Genomic DNA, 15,832 nt, shown 5'->3' with positions numbered 1-15,832 from the left:
GAAACCCTTAGTGATCAAGGGTAGTGAGAACCCCAGGGACATAAAGTATATTAATAAGACTTGCTGTCAGGTGGCATGCAGAAGGCATGCAGGAACCAGGGTGCTTTACTACTGAGCTACATCCCCAACCCTTTTTTCTTTTTATTTAAGACAAGGTCTCCCTAAGTTGCCAAGACTGGCCTTGAACTTGCAGTCCTCCTGCCACGGGGCATGTACCACAAAACCCAACTCAAACACCATCTCTTTGATCCAAACAATGGATCAAGTAGTTATAGCCACTTTTAAGACCTAGTACCTGAGGAGGACCTTTGCCCAGGCTATTGCTGCAACTGAGGAAGATACTGAGAACTCACTCATGTGATTCTGGAAGGATTGCAACATCTATGACTGCATCAAGAATCTCGCTTGGGCTTGGGGTGATGTCACTGAGGAGCATACGAATGGCATCTGGAAGAGGACTCCCCAGAGGCTTGTTGATGATATCAGAGAGTTTGTCAAGGATGAATATGTTGCAAAGATCCACAAGGCTGTGGTGGAGACGGCAAACAACTTTAACCTGGGTGTGGATGCCCACAACATCGGGAACTCCTAGAGGTGTTTCCCGAGGAACTGGCCAGTGCAGAGTTGTTAAAACTACAACATAACAATGCATAACTAAACAAGAGGCAAGAAAAAAGGAAACTGCAAAAGAAAGAGAACCTTCAAGAAAAAAGGAAACTGCAAAAGAAAGAGAACCTTCAAGTAAAGGATTTGGCAGAAGCTTTTTACAGACCTCAACAAGCTCCTCAATAAGTTGGGAAACAAGGACCCCAACACTGAAAGGTTGGAAAGGAATGCTCATGGTGAAAGGATAAAAGAAGCTGAAGTTAAAATGTAAAGGACTAGGTATTGTAAAGTTTCTAAACTGCACTCAGAACCTGAAATTCCTGTGGCAGTTAAGACAATTCCCGGAACTACCTATTAGATATGTGTCAAATCCCCCCTGACCACTTAGTTGCTTAACAACCTGGACCCTGTGCAGCTTGGCACGTAGGCACCTCAGGGCCCAAACCAATCAGTTTGAAAGTATCCCCCTCCTTAGGACTGACCTATCACTCCCGCCTGACCTGTTCCCGCCAATGAATGCGCTAATCATGTTTGAGAGTTGTTGTTTGATTTTCCTGCCTCATGATGATTTGCTCTGATGTATGCAAAGCCCCAGCCCCCCCCAAAAAGTGTACTTAAGCACTGCTCAACCCCTGCTCGGGGCTCTGGGCTACTCTCCCTTCTTGAGTGAGCACGGAGCCCCAGCGCACTAGATCCTCAATAAACCCCCTTTTGCTATTGCATGAGTCGGTCTCTTGGTGGTCTCTTCCTCCGTCATTCGCCAGTCCCTTACAATGGTACATTAAGTGCTGATAGGCAAATCTATGATGAGAAAATGAACAAACCAAGCAAATCACCATGAACATACTTCTGCAAAGAGTAAACCTGTTGAAGATGACCCTAGGGTAGGTCCTTCAGGAATGTTCCAGAAGGATGTATTGATAGCACAGTTCCTTGCATGACACTGAAGCCAGATTTAAAGTTAGGTAGTCAGTGTAGTTAGGTAAATCGGGTCTAATATCGAGTGAAATCTAAAATGGAGGCCATGTTGAGAATGAATTTCTGGAAAAGCTGAGCAACTCTCGGAATGTTAATGAAGCCCAGGAAACAGCCCCCAACAGATTTGGAGATGGCCCATCCCAAAGAAATGTTAATGAACATCAAACTTGACTTGGAAATGCCCAGTTTACTTCTTTGGCCCACCTGTGTCCCAACCCTTCCCACCTACATTCCATCACCAAAAACTATAAAAAGGGAAACACATTCGCCCTTCGACGGATTCCACCTCTTGGGTCCCCTTCTTCCTCCAGGAGAAGTCTTTTCTGCTGTCCTTTAATAAACTTCTAATTTTCCACTCTGACCTTGCCTCAGCGTGCTTCTCTGGTGTTATTCTTCAACATGGGGGAAGCGAGGACTCGTCACCGGTCAACAGCGGTAACAATACTGCCCCAGAAGATCTTCCAATGGGACAAAATGAGGGGATAAGAGAGTTCTTGACCTATGTAGGCCTCGGCTAATGTGTGTGTGTGTGTGTGTGTGTCCTAGTTTTTAACAAAAACAGTTGTTATTTTTTTCAAGTTTCAGAGATTTATTAATCAGTGTAATAAACTCCAACAAATCAACATGATTTCATGCATTTAAAGGAGAAGTATTTCCTGGTTAAGTGGAAAATTGTGCGGATGCTTCTCAAAGACCTTCATCATAAGCAGTTTTACAGTGAAATGTTTCATTTAGAAGTCTGGGCCTTCTTTCTTCAGTTTGCTGTAATCCACATTCACTGAGTAGAACTTGTATTGATCATTAGGACCCAGTTTGTTCCAGGGTTCTGGGTTATTCTTCCTATCCCAACTGACATCTGGATTGAACAATGCTAGACACATCACATACAGTGCTGCTCCAGTACCTCCTGCTCCAATAAATACGAAGAGGGGAATCAAGCTTGGATGCTTCTTGGCCTGACCAAGGATCTGGCGGAGCATGTTAGCAATAGAGGCCTCTGGCCCAAAACCAGATAATAAAAACCTATCAGGCCCAAGACCAAGCAGCCTCTGCACCCAAGATCCAAAAACAGTTTTTTAAATATTTATTTTTTAGTTATAGGTGGACACAATATCTATATTTTATATTTATGTGGTGCTGAAGATCGAATCTAGTACCTCACGCATGCTAGGCAAGCACTCTACCTCTGAGCCATGACCCCAGCCCAACAAAAACATTTAAAAAAAATTTTTTTTTTAATTTGGATTGGGGATTGAACCCAGGAGCATTTAACCACTGAGTCACACATCCTCCACCCTTTTTATTTTTTTGTTTTGATATAGAGTCTCACTAAGTTGCTTAGCGCCTTGCTAAATTGCTGAGGCTAGCTCTGAACTTGAGATACCCCTGCCTTAGCCTCCAGAGCCACTGGTTTAAAAAAATTTTTTTAAATTAATAATAGAAAAAAACGCGAAAAACATTTTTATACCATTGTACATGTTTGTGTCTTAAGCTGTGTTATTAAAAAAGAATCAAAGAGTTTTAAAAAGCAATAAATGTTACAATTTCCTATAAGTCTACATCTTACTATAACTTTTCTAATTTTTTAGATTGACTTGACCTTATATTTAAGATGATTTATTATTAAAGAAAGAAAATAATTTTATAAATTTAAGGTAGCCTATATAGAGAGTGTTTTTAAAATCCCCAGCCTGGACAATAATGTCCTAAATCTTCACATTCTCTCTCTAATCCCTCACTGACTTGCCCACAGCACTTCTGATTCTGCAAGCTCCATTCATGGTAAATATCATATACACGCATACCATTTATTTTTATTACTATATGTTTACTGTACCTTTTCTATGTTTAGATGCCTAAATACTAGTGTGTTACAACTGCCTTTGTATTTGGCACAGTAACATACCCTACAACTTTGTAGCCTGGGAGCAATAGGCTATATTCCACACAGCCTAGGTATGTAGCAGGCTATCCCATCTAGGTTTATGGAAATACACTCTATGCTGTTCACACATGTCGAAATCACCAAAGGCACATTTCTCAGAATATGTCCCCTTTTTAAAGTATTGCATGACCTACATAGGTAGATTCTAAGATTCAACAGTTTTGAAACAGAGCCCCTATAACATTAAAAGCAATTTCCTGATCATTGGTTTTCTGCACCTTGTGTTTCCTCCTGCTGAGAATTGAAATTGAGAAGCTAAGCCCTGGCCCAGGTGGGCTTGAAGGAAACTGAAACTGAGACCTTTCTGACTGGTACAGCCAAGCTAAATCTACCTTTGTAATTTCCTGAGTTTTGTTTCTATAAAATAACTGCTTATAAAGCACTGGTGGACATAATTCAGCTGTTCTCCTCAGTTCTGGCCAAAACTGCAAATAGATTCCTTTTTTTATAGAGAGAGAGAGATTTTTTTTTAATATTTTTATTTTAGTTTTCGGTGGACACAACATCTTTTATTTTATTTTTATGTGGTGCTGAGGATGGAACTCAGCACCCAGTGCATGCCAGGCAAGCCCACCACCGCTTGAGCCACATCCCCAGCCCCGACTTTTTCCATCATTTGTTTTCTTTTGTAGGCAACTAAATTCAGCCAACTGGAATCCAAACAGGTTCCTTGACTTGGCAGGTAAGAGTTTCTCATCTACATAACAATTAAAAGCATGAACTGATCTCTCAACGGAAAGCAAGTTTATAATATTTATCAAAATTTTTAAAAATCTACATCACTATTTAATCTGGAGTTTAAGTTTTAGAAAACAATCTCAATGCTCTGCTGTAAAGATTAGAAACAACCTAAATTACAATAGGTAATTAGATAAGCAAATTATACTATTGTCATGTAATGAATTTGATGAAGTTATTTTAAAATGACTTAAGAAGAATATTTAATTGCATAGAAAGATATTCATAATAAATTAAGTTTTGATAAAATAATAGTTGCAGTAAGTTTCCATTTATTGCAAATAAAGTACATGTTGGGTTGGCAGTATGGCTCAGTGACAGGGTGTCATGTGTTTAGCATGTGCAAAACCATGGTTTCCACCCCAGCACCAAAAAAAAAAAAAAAAAAAGCAACGAAACACAAGTATAAGTGTTCCATATAAGTTCTCTATAAATATTATTGTTGCTGGTGTTATATAATGAAAGAATGATGTATTAGAATAATGTTAATGGGGCTGGGGATGTGGCTCAAGCGGTAGCGCACTCGCCTGGCATGCGTGCGGCCCGGGTTCGATTCTCAGCACCACATACAAAGAAAGATGTTGTGTCCACCGATAACTAAAAAATAAATATTAAAATTCTCTCTCTCTTTCTCTCTAAAAAAAAAAAAAAGAATAATGTTAATGTAGGCTATCTTTGGATGGTAAGATTATGGCTTTTTTTAATCTCTCGATTATCTTTAATGAACAACTATTATTTTTGCTGTAAGAAAAACAAAAATAATGAGAAAATGATCTGTGGGTTTTGAGTGGGCAGGAGATGCTAGGGATTGAAACCAGGATTTGGGTTTGTTTGTTTGTTTGTTTGTTTTAACCTTTTGATTTTTAAACACACACGCTTTTTTTTTCCTAGTAGATGGACACAATGCCTTTATTTTGTTTATTTATTTTTATGTGGTGCTAAGGATCGAACCCAGTGCCTCACACATGCTAGGCAAGTGCTCTACCACTGAGTCACAACCCCAGCCCATGAAACTAGGATGTTGTACATGCTAAGCACGTCCTCTACCACGGAGCTCCACCCCTGACCCCTACTCTGTTTTTAAGCCTGCCTTCGATATGCTCCCTGCTTCTCTCTCTAAAGTGACCTTTCTGCCCAAATCAGATGTCCTCATATTGCTGAAACTCCCTAGCAGAAAATAACCTGTTTCATGCCAAGTGGTTAGAAACTCCTTATTTCCTCTCCTATGGAGAGAAGCCATCCTTAACTCTAGTGGAGGAATGCCAGGCACTGAGAGAAGCCTTAGGAGCATTGCTATGGAGGAAGAGTGGTTGTCATTACAGCAGTATTCCTGGCAGTAAGCTTAAAGTGCGACTACTCTCTGGGAAGGCAACACTGCATACCTGTCCTTGACCCAGGCCAGGCAGAGCTGGAACCTGCCAGCAGGTGGCAGTATCTGACCATTCCAGCTCCCCTGGGGGGCAGCCTGGAGATCTTGAATTTTCTCTTCCCATAACCAGAGTTTAAATCAAGACCCCAAGAAGGGAGGTAAGGAGGTCTGGAATCTTAATCCATTGTTCAGGTCTGAATCACAGTATCATGCTGTCTCCCACACAGACACCTTTGGATGGGCCAATGTGAGGAGGAAAGGGCCTGGAAGAGTGCCCAAAAGATGAGGTCACCTTTATGTTTGCTTCCTTCCAGGGTTTGTTTCCATTAGCAGGTAAGGCTGTGTGCTATTCCTCAATATAGGGGTTTTTGTTTGTTTGTTTGCACATAAAACAGTGTTGGGCTTCAAGCTGCCTCTGTATTTCAAATTATTTTCTTGGGACTGATTCCTAGAAGTGAGATAATCAGCTCAAAGAGAATGAGCAGTAACTACATTTCTACTTGCTGTTGAAGGTCAGAAATTTACAGTCAAGAAAACCTGAATTTTATTTTGGGGAGTGGGCCTACCAGGGATTGAACTCAGAGTACTTAACCACTAACTCATATCCCCAACCCTTTTTATATTTTATTTAGAGACAGGGTCTCACCAAATTGCTTAGGGACTTGCTAAGTTCCTGAAGGCTGGCTTTGAACTTGCAAACTGCCTGCCTCAGAATCCTGAATCACTGAGATTACAGGCATGCACCACCATGCTCAGTGGGAACCTGATTTTTAACTCTGACTCAGTCATTTGGACTGAATTTGCACAAAGGTGATAATTCCTTTGAACTTCACTTATTTTTTACAGCAAATTAAAAATACTGATACAGCTGGGCATGGTGGCTGTAATCCCAGTAACTCGGGAGGCCCAGGCAATAGGATCCCAAGTTCAAGCCCAGCCTGAACAACTTTACAAGACTCTCAGCAACTTAGTGAGACCCTGTCTCAAGACAAAAAATAAAAGTGTACTGGGGATATAGCTCAGTGGTAGAGTGCCCCAGGATTCAATTCCCAGGACTACAAACAAATAAAAAGGAACAATGATATGGGCTGAGGGTGTAGCTCAGTGGAAGAGGGCTTGCCTAGCATGTATAAAGCCCTCAGTTTGATCCCCAGCACTGCTAATAATAATAATAATAACCCCTTCAGTTACAATAGATTCCATTCTCTCTCTAAATATTGTTCCAGTAATTCTCCCATTTCAATTTTCTACCCTCTATCTGAACATTCCAATTAACATACAAATGTGCTGTCTTCAATCTTAAAAGAAACAAAAGCCTTCTCTTGACACCAATTCCCATTGTTCCTTTTTCTTGCTAGCCTTTACAGCAAAGCTCCTGAAATAAGTAGTTTATGCTTGTTATATTAAACCAATTCCTATTCAGCCTTTGCCCCCAGCATTTCACCACTCACTCTTCACAGTAAGAGAAACATCGACCTTCTCACTGCTAAATCCAATGGTGGACTCTTGGGTCTTGTCCTGCTTGACCTTAAGGTAGCACTGATATAACTACCGTACCCTCATCCTTCAAGAACATTTTTTCATTTGCCTTCAATGCTCTCATGAGGTGGTTTCCTCTCATCTCACTCTTTCCCACTCACCTTTGATGAACCCTTTCCTCCTCCCCAGCTCTTAATGAAAGAATGTCTCAGATTTGATTCTTAGTTCTCTTCTCCCATGAGGATCTCATTTCCCAAACTCCAGAATACTTGACATCTCCTCGTGGATGTCTAACAGAAATCTTAAACTGGTCAAAAACTGAACTCCTGATCTTTCCCCCACTTCTACCTTCAAAACTGCTCATCCTATAACCTTGTCATCTCAGATGATGGTAACTCCGTCCTTCCAGTGGCTCAGGATCCAGCAAATCCTTCTAGACTCCTTTCCTTCTTATCTCACATCCCGACCTCTGGGAAGTCATGTTCAGTTGACCTTCCCATATATCATCTCCAAGCACTTCCCACCACTTGCATCTATACCACTCTAGCTGTGTTAGTCAGCTTTGGGTCATTGTGACCAAAATACCTGACAAGAACAGCTTAGAGGGGGGAAGGTTTATTTTGGCTCACGGTTCTAGAGGTTTAGTCCATGGTTGGCCAATCCATTGCTCTGGTCCCAAGGTGAGGCAGAACATTACAGCAGAGGGCACGGTGGAGGAGCGCAGCGTCGTTCATGGCAGCCAGGAAGGTGCGGAGCACAAGGAGGAACCCTTCCAGGGTACACCCCAGTGACCTACCTCCTCCAGTCATGCCCCACCTGCCTGCAGTTACCACCCAGGTAGTCCATTCAAACCAGGATGGACTAATTAGCTTACAGCTCTCACCATCCAATCATTTTACCTCCAAACTTTCTAGCATTAACACAGGAGCTTTGGGGAAACATCTCACATCAAGACCAGACCAAGATCCAGGAAATCATTCTTGACTCCTCTTTTTCTTATCTCCACACCCAGTCCTCCAGGTAATCATGTTCAGTGGACCTTCAAGTACATCATCTCTAAGCATCCCCACCACCTCCATCTATACCGCAGTGATGAGTGACCATCATCTCTTGCCTAGACAACCTGTAAACCTTCTAAAAAAATATCCTTCCTACCTTGCCCCTCATTGGTATTTAGTATTCTCAACAGAGAAGTCTTTGGTGGCCCTTTTAAAAGTATGTCATATCATATATATATATATGATACACACACACACACAACTCAACAACAAAAACACAAACAACTCTATCAAAAAATTGACAAAGGACTTAAATAGACATTTCTCCAAACTGACACACAAATAGCCAACAAGCACATGAAAAGGTGCTCCATGTCATTAGTAGGTAAATGCAAATTAAAACCACAATTAGGACTGGGGCTGTAGCTCAGTGGCAGAGCGCTTGCCTAGAGTGCATGAGGCACTGGGTTTGATCCTCAGCACCACATAAAATTAAATAAATAAAATTAAAAGTATTGTTTCCAACTATAACTAAATATATATATATATATATATATATATATTTAAAATAAATAAAAGCATTCTGTCACCTACAACTACAAAAAAATTTAAAACCACAATTAATACTATTTTTTAATGACTAGGACAACAACTTTAAAAATGAAGTAAAATACAGGTATTGGATTAGGGATATAACCTAGTGGTAGAGCACTTGCCTAGCATATTAGAGGCCCTGGGTTCAATTCTCAGCACTGCAAAAATAAAAATCAAATAATACAAATGTTAGCAAGGAGGTAGAGAGACTGGAACCCTTGTACATGCTGGAGGGAATATCAGATGGTACAGCTACTGTGCAATACAGTTTGGCGGTTTCTCAAAAAGTTAATCATAAAGGGCTGGAGATGTAACTCAGTAGTAGAGCATTTATTTGCCTAGCACATGCAAGGCCCTGGGTTCCATCCCCTGCACCAAAAATAAGTAAATAAATAGATACTCTCCTGCTGCTCTGCCTCTCGCTGTCTCCACTCCAGCCACCTTGGCCCCTTGCTGCTGCTCAATCCATTACCCAGCTGTTTCCTTTGCCTGAAATATTCTTTTCCATGGCTATCTGCTCAGTTCCTCATTTTCTCCATGTCTTTGTTCAAATCTCACTTTTTCCCCCACAATTTTTATTAGTGCATTACCATTACACATAATGGCAGGACTTGTCACAGATTCATACATGCATACAATATAACAACATGACTTGCCCAGTATTGTTCCCCAGTATTTTCCCTTTCCCTTTCTCCTCCCTCTCCCCAGTTCCTTTCCACTATTCCACTGAACTTCCTTTGATTTTTCATGAGATCCCTCCTCCACCTTTTCCTTTTTCCTTTCTAGCTTCCATATATGAGAGAAAACATAAGACCTTGGCTTATTTCACTTAACATACTGGTTTCTAGTTCCATCCATTTTCTTGCAAATTACATAATTTTATTTTTTCTTTATGGCTGAATAAAACTTCACTGTGTATTTCCCCTATTTATTCATCTGTTGATGAACATCTAGACTGGTTCCATAGTTTGGCTGTTGTGAATTGTGCTGCTATAGACATGGGTATGCATGGATCACCATAGTATGATGACTTTGATTCTTCAGGATAAATATGCAGGAGTTAAGGTATATCTGGGTCATGTGGTGGTTCCATGCTCAGTCTTTTGAGGAACCTCTATACTGATTTCCATAGTGGTTACACTAATTTACAATCCCACCAGCAGGAAAAAGTATCTTTTTCTCCACATCTTCTCCAGCTTTTCTTATTTTTTTTTAAATTTTAATATTTATTTTTTAGTTATCTGCGGACACAACATCTTTGTCTGTATGTGGTGCTGAGGATCGAACCCGGACTGCGCGCATGCCAAGCAAGCGCGCTACCACTTGAGCCACATCCCCAGCCCCAGCTTTTCTTATTTGTATTCTTGATCACTGCCCTTCTGGTGGTGTAAGTTTTTGTTTTTTTTTTTAAGAGAGAGAGAGTTTTTTAATATTTATTTTTTAGTTTTCAGCGGACACAACATCTTTGTTTGTATGTGGTGCTGAGGATGGAACCTGGGCCGCACACATGCCAGGCAAGCATGCTACCGCTTGAGCCACATCCCCACCCCCCCGATGGTGTAAGTTTTGATTAGCATTTCCTTAGTTGCTAATGATGTTGAACATTTTTTCATGTATCAAATCTCACTTTCTTACCAAAGCTTCTGCCTGAATAATATCCTACATAATACTGCAACTTCGTCTGTCACCCTTGGACTCTTTACCTGCCTTTCCTTCTTTTTGTCCACAGCCCATATCATCTACAGTTATTGTTGTATTTACTTATTGTGTGTCTACTTCCCCCCTCTGCTGGGCTCCCCAAGGGCAGAGATCTTTGTTCATTGTTAAAGTTCCTAAAATAGCTGGGCAGGGTGCAAACCTGTAATCCCAGCAGCTCCAGAGGCTGAGGCAGGAGGATCGAAAGTTCAAAGTCAGCATCAGCAACTTACAAGGCCCTAAGCAACTCAGTGAGACCCTGTTTTTAAATAACATACAAAAACAGGGCTGGGGATGTGGGCTCAGTGGTTAAGCACCCCTGGGTTCAATCCCCAGTTTCTAAAATAGTGCATAGGGCATAGTAGGTGCTAAATCACACTTATTGAAGAGACTGTGATGATTAAATGTGACACTGTAAAATGCCCACAGTAATGCCTGGCCCATAGAAAATGCTCAATAAATGACTGTACTATTATGATGTTTAAGTAGATCTTACCTCCATCCTCATGGGATCCAGCTCCCTCCCATTTATTTATTTATTTATTTCAGTTGCAGCTGGGTCTCACTAAATTGCTGAGCTTGGCCTCAAGCTTAGGATCCTCCTTCCTCAGTCTCCCAGGTTGCTAGGATTACAGGTGTGTGCCACCATGCCCAGCCAGCAGCTTCAGATCTCATGATGATTGTTTTTTTTCTGTTTCTCACTAATTTTCATTCTTCTTTCTCGTTGCACCTTAAGGTCACCCTCTCTTTCAGAGGCCTAGGTTAGGCTGGATCCACCTTCCGTGAGCCATCCTAGCCTTTCATAGTTACACTCTTACAACACCCTGTACTCCATTGTAACAGTGCAATCCTCTGACTTTTCTGATAGTAGAAGCTCCACGAGGTCAGCGACCCCTCGGACATGCTTGACCTCTCGGACATGCTCACTTGGGTCTCCCAGCTCAGTGCCGGGCATGCAGCAAGCGCTCAATAAAATGGGGGAATGGAAAAATGAAAGGACATATTTTTCAAACAGATCTCCTTATTGAAAGGCTTAGAGTCTTTGGACTAGGGTCATATTTCCAAGGATAGTGTTTTAAAGAAGCTAAACTGAAGTTATGTCTTGCCTAAGGAGTCTCCGCAGCTGAGCCAGCATCCCAGGGCTAAAGCTGGGAATCTTTCCTCTATGGGAAAATTTCCGAGGGGGCCCGGGAATTGTACTTCAGGCGTCTTTCCTCCTCCAGGAGATTTTACAAATCCTCTGGGGCGGGGGTAATAATTCTCTGTTCCCTCTGGATTCCCAAATCATTTGTTTTTAGTTTTTCAATGGATTACAATTTTTGGTCTCCTTTTCTGCCTACCCGCCCCCCACCCCACCCCCCCGCACTTCCTAGAGATAAGCACAAATAAGCGTCCCTCTGCAATCACTAACTCCACATTTGAACCCTGACTCCACAGCTGTGTGACCTTGGTTAAGAAGCTGTCCCCCTCTGGGGTCTCCTTCCTTGGAAAGTGATAACGCCATTGACCGAATGGGGCCATTGAGACATGAGATCTGATCAGGCTGGTCAAGTGCAGGGCCGCAGCAATTCTGGCAAATCTCAATTTTCTGTTTCTCAACAAAGCTTTGGCGAGTTGCCGAAATTTGGGGGAAAGTGTCCAGAAATGGGAATCGGGAGCTCTGACTTCTAGCTCGCGTGACCTTGACCAAATCCCCCTCCCCTCTCCAGAGTCAGGGGTCTGGGAACTGACTGAGGTTCCAGGTTCCCCCGGCGGGCACCACCCCCAACCCCAAGCCGGAGACATTCTAAGATTCCAAAAGCCACTGAACTCTGGGGTGGGGGTGGGGGCGGGGGCGGAGGAGAGGAGGCCGGGGAGCCCGATTGGCCTCCGCCCGCCACGTGTCGCGCGAGGAGCCGCCCGCGGCCGCCCTGCCCATCCCCGCGCTGCGGCTGCTGCAGCTCAGCTAACGGGCTCCGACCCAGCGAGCGCGCGTCTGTCCGTCCGCCGGCGACCCGGAGCCTCCACCGCGCGGTGAGTGGACTGAGGTCGGAGAGGGGAGTCCTGCCGAAGGCTGCAGGGACAAGCGACGAAAGCCCAGTCCTGGTCTGATCGGAGCCCCCCGCTGGTTCTGGGTAGCGGCGCGGGCAGCGGGGAACCGCTGGGCTCCGGGGGAAGGAGGGCGCGGTAACCCGAGAGTGTCTCGGGCTGGGTGTGTCTGCGGGAGCCCAGGAGCAAATCCAAGGCTGGAGGCGGAGAAGCGCCGGCGGACGGCGCCCCTGCTGGGGGAGGGGGAGGGGAGGGGCGCCCCGGCTCTGCAGAGGGTGTGGTCCAGGGCCGGGGTCGCCCGGGCTGGGCGGGCTGCTGGTCCTGCTGGCCTTAATTTGCGGGCTTGAAGGAACTTTGAAGACACTGGGCTGGGGACAGCTGGAGACAGATCTAAGGACTTTCAGAGAAGGATGTGGCTGAGGCCAAAGACTGAGAGTATGAAGAGTGGACCCCTCGAGCTGCTTATAAAATGGCCTGTGTGTGGCATTGGAGGAGGGCTGGTGCATACCTCAGGGCTCTGGTGGATCCCCACTCCCACCCACTCTGGGCCCCTGCTTACCTGTGAAGGCCTCTCCAAGGGCTCTTGTGCGGTGGTGGTTTCCTCATCCTTCTTTCTGCTTCCCCTAAGTACAGTTCTATGCCTTCCCAAAGTTCAGAGGCTTCTGGTGCCTCCTAGAATGCCGGCAGGGGAGTAAATTACCCCAAATCCAAATCCCAGGGCCACCACAACTTGCAGAGTGACCTTGAGCCAGTGGGTCTCCCTCTCTGAGCCTCCATTTCTTTTTCCCAAGTTCAGGGCTGATAAATCTAGCCCCTTTCAAAGGAAACAACGGCTATAAAAATGGATTTATTTGTCAGCTGCCAGGACCCATTCACAGGTTTGGAAATCTTGATTACAGGCTTGAGATGCCTGGGCCAACTCTTACAGGCCCTGAAAGGGGAAAGGGAAGGAGAATGGAGTTCTTTGGGAGGATTTGTCTGCTTTTTCCCTCTCCTTCTTTTGTCTAAACTCTGGTGGGTCTTCCCTGACAATTCCAAATTTGGGCATATGGCTCCAGGGTTTGTGGAAGAATTCCAGTTTCCCCTCTAGAATCTGTCCTTTCCCTCCACTACTCCTTGCCCCCTTGACCTAAAAAACCCTTAAAATCACTACTCCTCTGGGCAGGATGGCACATGCCTGTAATTCCAGAGGCTGGGGAGACTGAGGCAGGAGGATCTCAAGTTGGAGGGTAGCCTCAGCAGTTTAGCATGGCCTTTAGCAACTCAGTGAGACACTGTCTCAAATTTTCTTTTACTTAAAAAAAAAAGCGAGGGGGAGCTGGGGTATGGCTCAGTGGTTAAGCACCCCTGGGCTAAATTCCTGGTACTAAAAAAAAAAAAAAAAAAAATCACTAGTTCCAGTAGGTTGCAGTGGCAGTAGTGGAGGTACAAGTCTGTAATCCCAGTGACTCAGGTGGCTGAAGCAGGAGGTTCGAAAGTTCAAATCCAGCCTCAACAACTTAGCAAAACCCTTAGAGACTTGGCAAGACCCTATCTCAAAATGAAAAACTAAAAAAGACTAGAGATGTAGCTCAGTGGTAAAGTGTCCCTGGGTTCAATTCTGAGCAAAAAAAAAAAAAAAAAAAAAATCAGATCACTGATCCCAGATGGGATTTTCTGACCTGCTTAGCCTTTCTAGGTGTATCTGCCATTTTAGCCCCCATAGACTTTGATCTTCTATCTGGCAGGCCCAGAGCTCTGCAGAGGACACTGGCCTGCTGCTAGTAGAAAGCTGGCTTACAGTTCCAGATGTGATAGAATCCTTGGAGAAGCCCCTTGACTCTGGGCTTTTGTTGCCCACTGGACTGTTGTGAGATCCAGGGCTGGTGTTCTAGCATTCAACGGTTCTAAGATTCTGGGAACTGGGTGGGGCTGGGCTGGGAGGGAGGCAAAAGCCTCCATCCCCTCTGCAGCTGTGACAGTCACTCATCCATCTTCCTCTGCTTTCTATCCTTTGTTCCCAAGGCCCCACCGCTGAGATACAGCAATTATTTGTGGCTTCTGGTAAGGGCTGCAGCTGTTACTGGGGCAGAAAGTGGATTGAGTGTGCGGAGGAGAGGACTGCCCTGGGGTGTCCAGAGCCTGGTCTTTTGAGGTGATCCTGGGATGGGTGGGGGTGGGGAGACCCTGCAGTGCTGGATGGCTGCCAGTATCTGGAACATCTGCACTGCAGCACCCAGAGGGAACTCTGGAATACCAGGCTCTGGCCTCAGACCCAGCCTCTGTCCTACGGCTAACCAGCTAGCTGTCCTGGGCACACCCACTGCCCTTCCTCTGTAGAGGGAAAAGACCTGTGCCGAGGGCACCCAGCTGGTAAAATGGGTTGAGTTTGTGTGGTTCTTCTTGCTGTACCATTCTAGTATATCTTGAGGAGGCCCAGTGGTGTCTTTGGCCTCACCCCCAGCCTCTCCAAGATACTTACTGGGTGGGGAAAAAGCACAGGATGTGGTCTCTACACTGATTCTTGAGCACACTCCCCCCCACTCTACCTCAACTGCCAATGGAGAGGAAGTGTGTGGGGGTGGGGGTATCTTTATGCTTATACAGTTCCTGGCTTGGCTTAGAGTCCAGCCACTCTCCCATCTGCATTCCCGGTATCCTTTCCACAGGGACTGGCCCTAGAGGAATCACTGTCCATGGATTTTTTTTTTTTTTTTTTTTTGAGCTTCAGGTCCCTCATGTACAAAAAGGGTGAGGCTGATACCTTCATGAGTGGCAGATATGAAAGTACCTTGTAAACTGTAGAATGCTGTAAACAGAAGCAAGTGTTGCTGTTATAATCTGAGAAGGGTGTGGTGCTTGAGAAGACAGGTGACCTGGGCCTCAGGGTCCTCATTTTGTAAAATGCCATCTTTATTCTCCTTAAATAATAACCATAAAAAGGTATAAACCATTATTAATTGAACCCTTACCATTCTCCAGGCCCTGGATGATATGTTAGGTGCTGTTACTGTTTATGCCCATTTTGCAGATGTGGACGCTCCAGCCCTCAAAAGGGGAAAAATAAGGAAGAAATAACAATCACAAACTCTTTATTCTAGTGCTTTCCATGTGCCAAGTGCATTGATAATTGCTGTACTCCTTAATTCTTTTACCCTCACCATAACTCTTGAGGTAGAGGCTGTTTCTACCCCCATTTTCCACATGAGACAGGTGCACAGAGGTTATGCTTGTCCAGGGCCGTGCGGTTACACATAGCATCAAGGCTTCAGTCTCAGGTAGTCTGGCTTTAAGCTATCCTGAAAGACACTACATTTGCTGCCCTTTACAAAAGTGACCTGAGCTGGGATTCAAACCCAGGTCACACCATTTCCAATGCTGGGGCAGCCATATGATCTCCCCGGGCTTTGTCCAGCTGAGAAT

The 15,832-nt window shown here is 44.3% G+C and overlaps 1 protein-coding gene and 1 pseudogene across 2 annotated transcripts in view; one reads left to right on the top strand and one right to left on the bottom strand.

Moving 5' to 3' along the window:
* Window positions 1–2,146: 2,146 nt before the first annotated feature.
* On the bottom strand, window positions 2,147–2,637 carry LOC144366583 (cytochrome c oxidase subunit NDUFA4 pseudogene; annotated as a pseudogene).
* A 9,623-nt stretch (window positions 2,638–12,260) lies between these two features.
* Window positions 12,261–15,832, top strand: part of Anxa6 (annexin A6) — a 51,435-nt gene continuing 47,863 nt past the window's right edge. For both annotated transcript variants that reach the window (XM_013363121.4, XM_005335805.5), the window contains exon 1: window positions 12,261–12,415. The gene's annotated coding sequence lies outside the window, so the exon portion shown is untranslated. The remainder of the gene's footprint in view (window positions 12,416–15,832) is intronic.

Source organism: Ictidomys tridecemlineatus, chromosome 1 (genome assembly GCF_052094955.1).
Source record: "Ictidomys tridecemlineatus isolate mIctTri1 chromosome 1, mIctTri1.hap1, whole genome shotgun sequence".
NCBI lineage: Eukaryota > Metazoa > Chordata > Mammalia > Rodentia > Sciuridae > Ictidomys > Ictidomys tridecemlineatus.
This window is presented reverse-complemented; position numbering and strand designations above follow the sequence as displayed.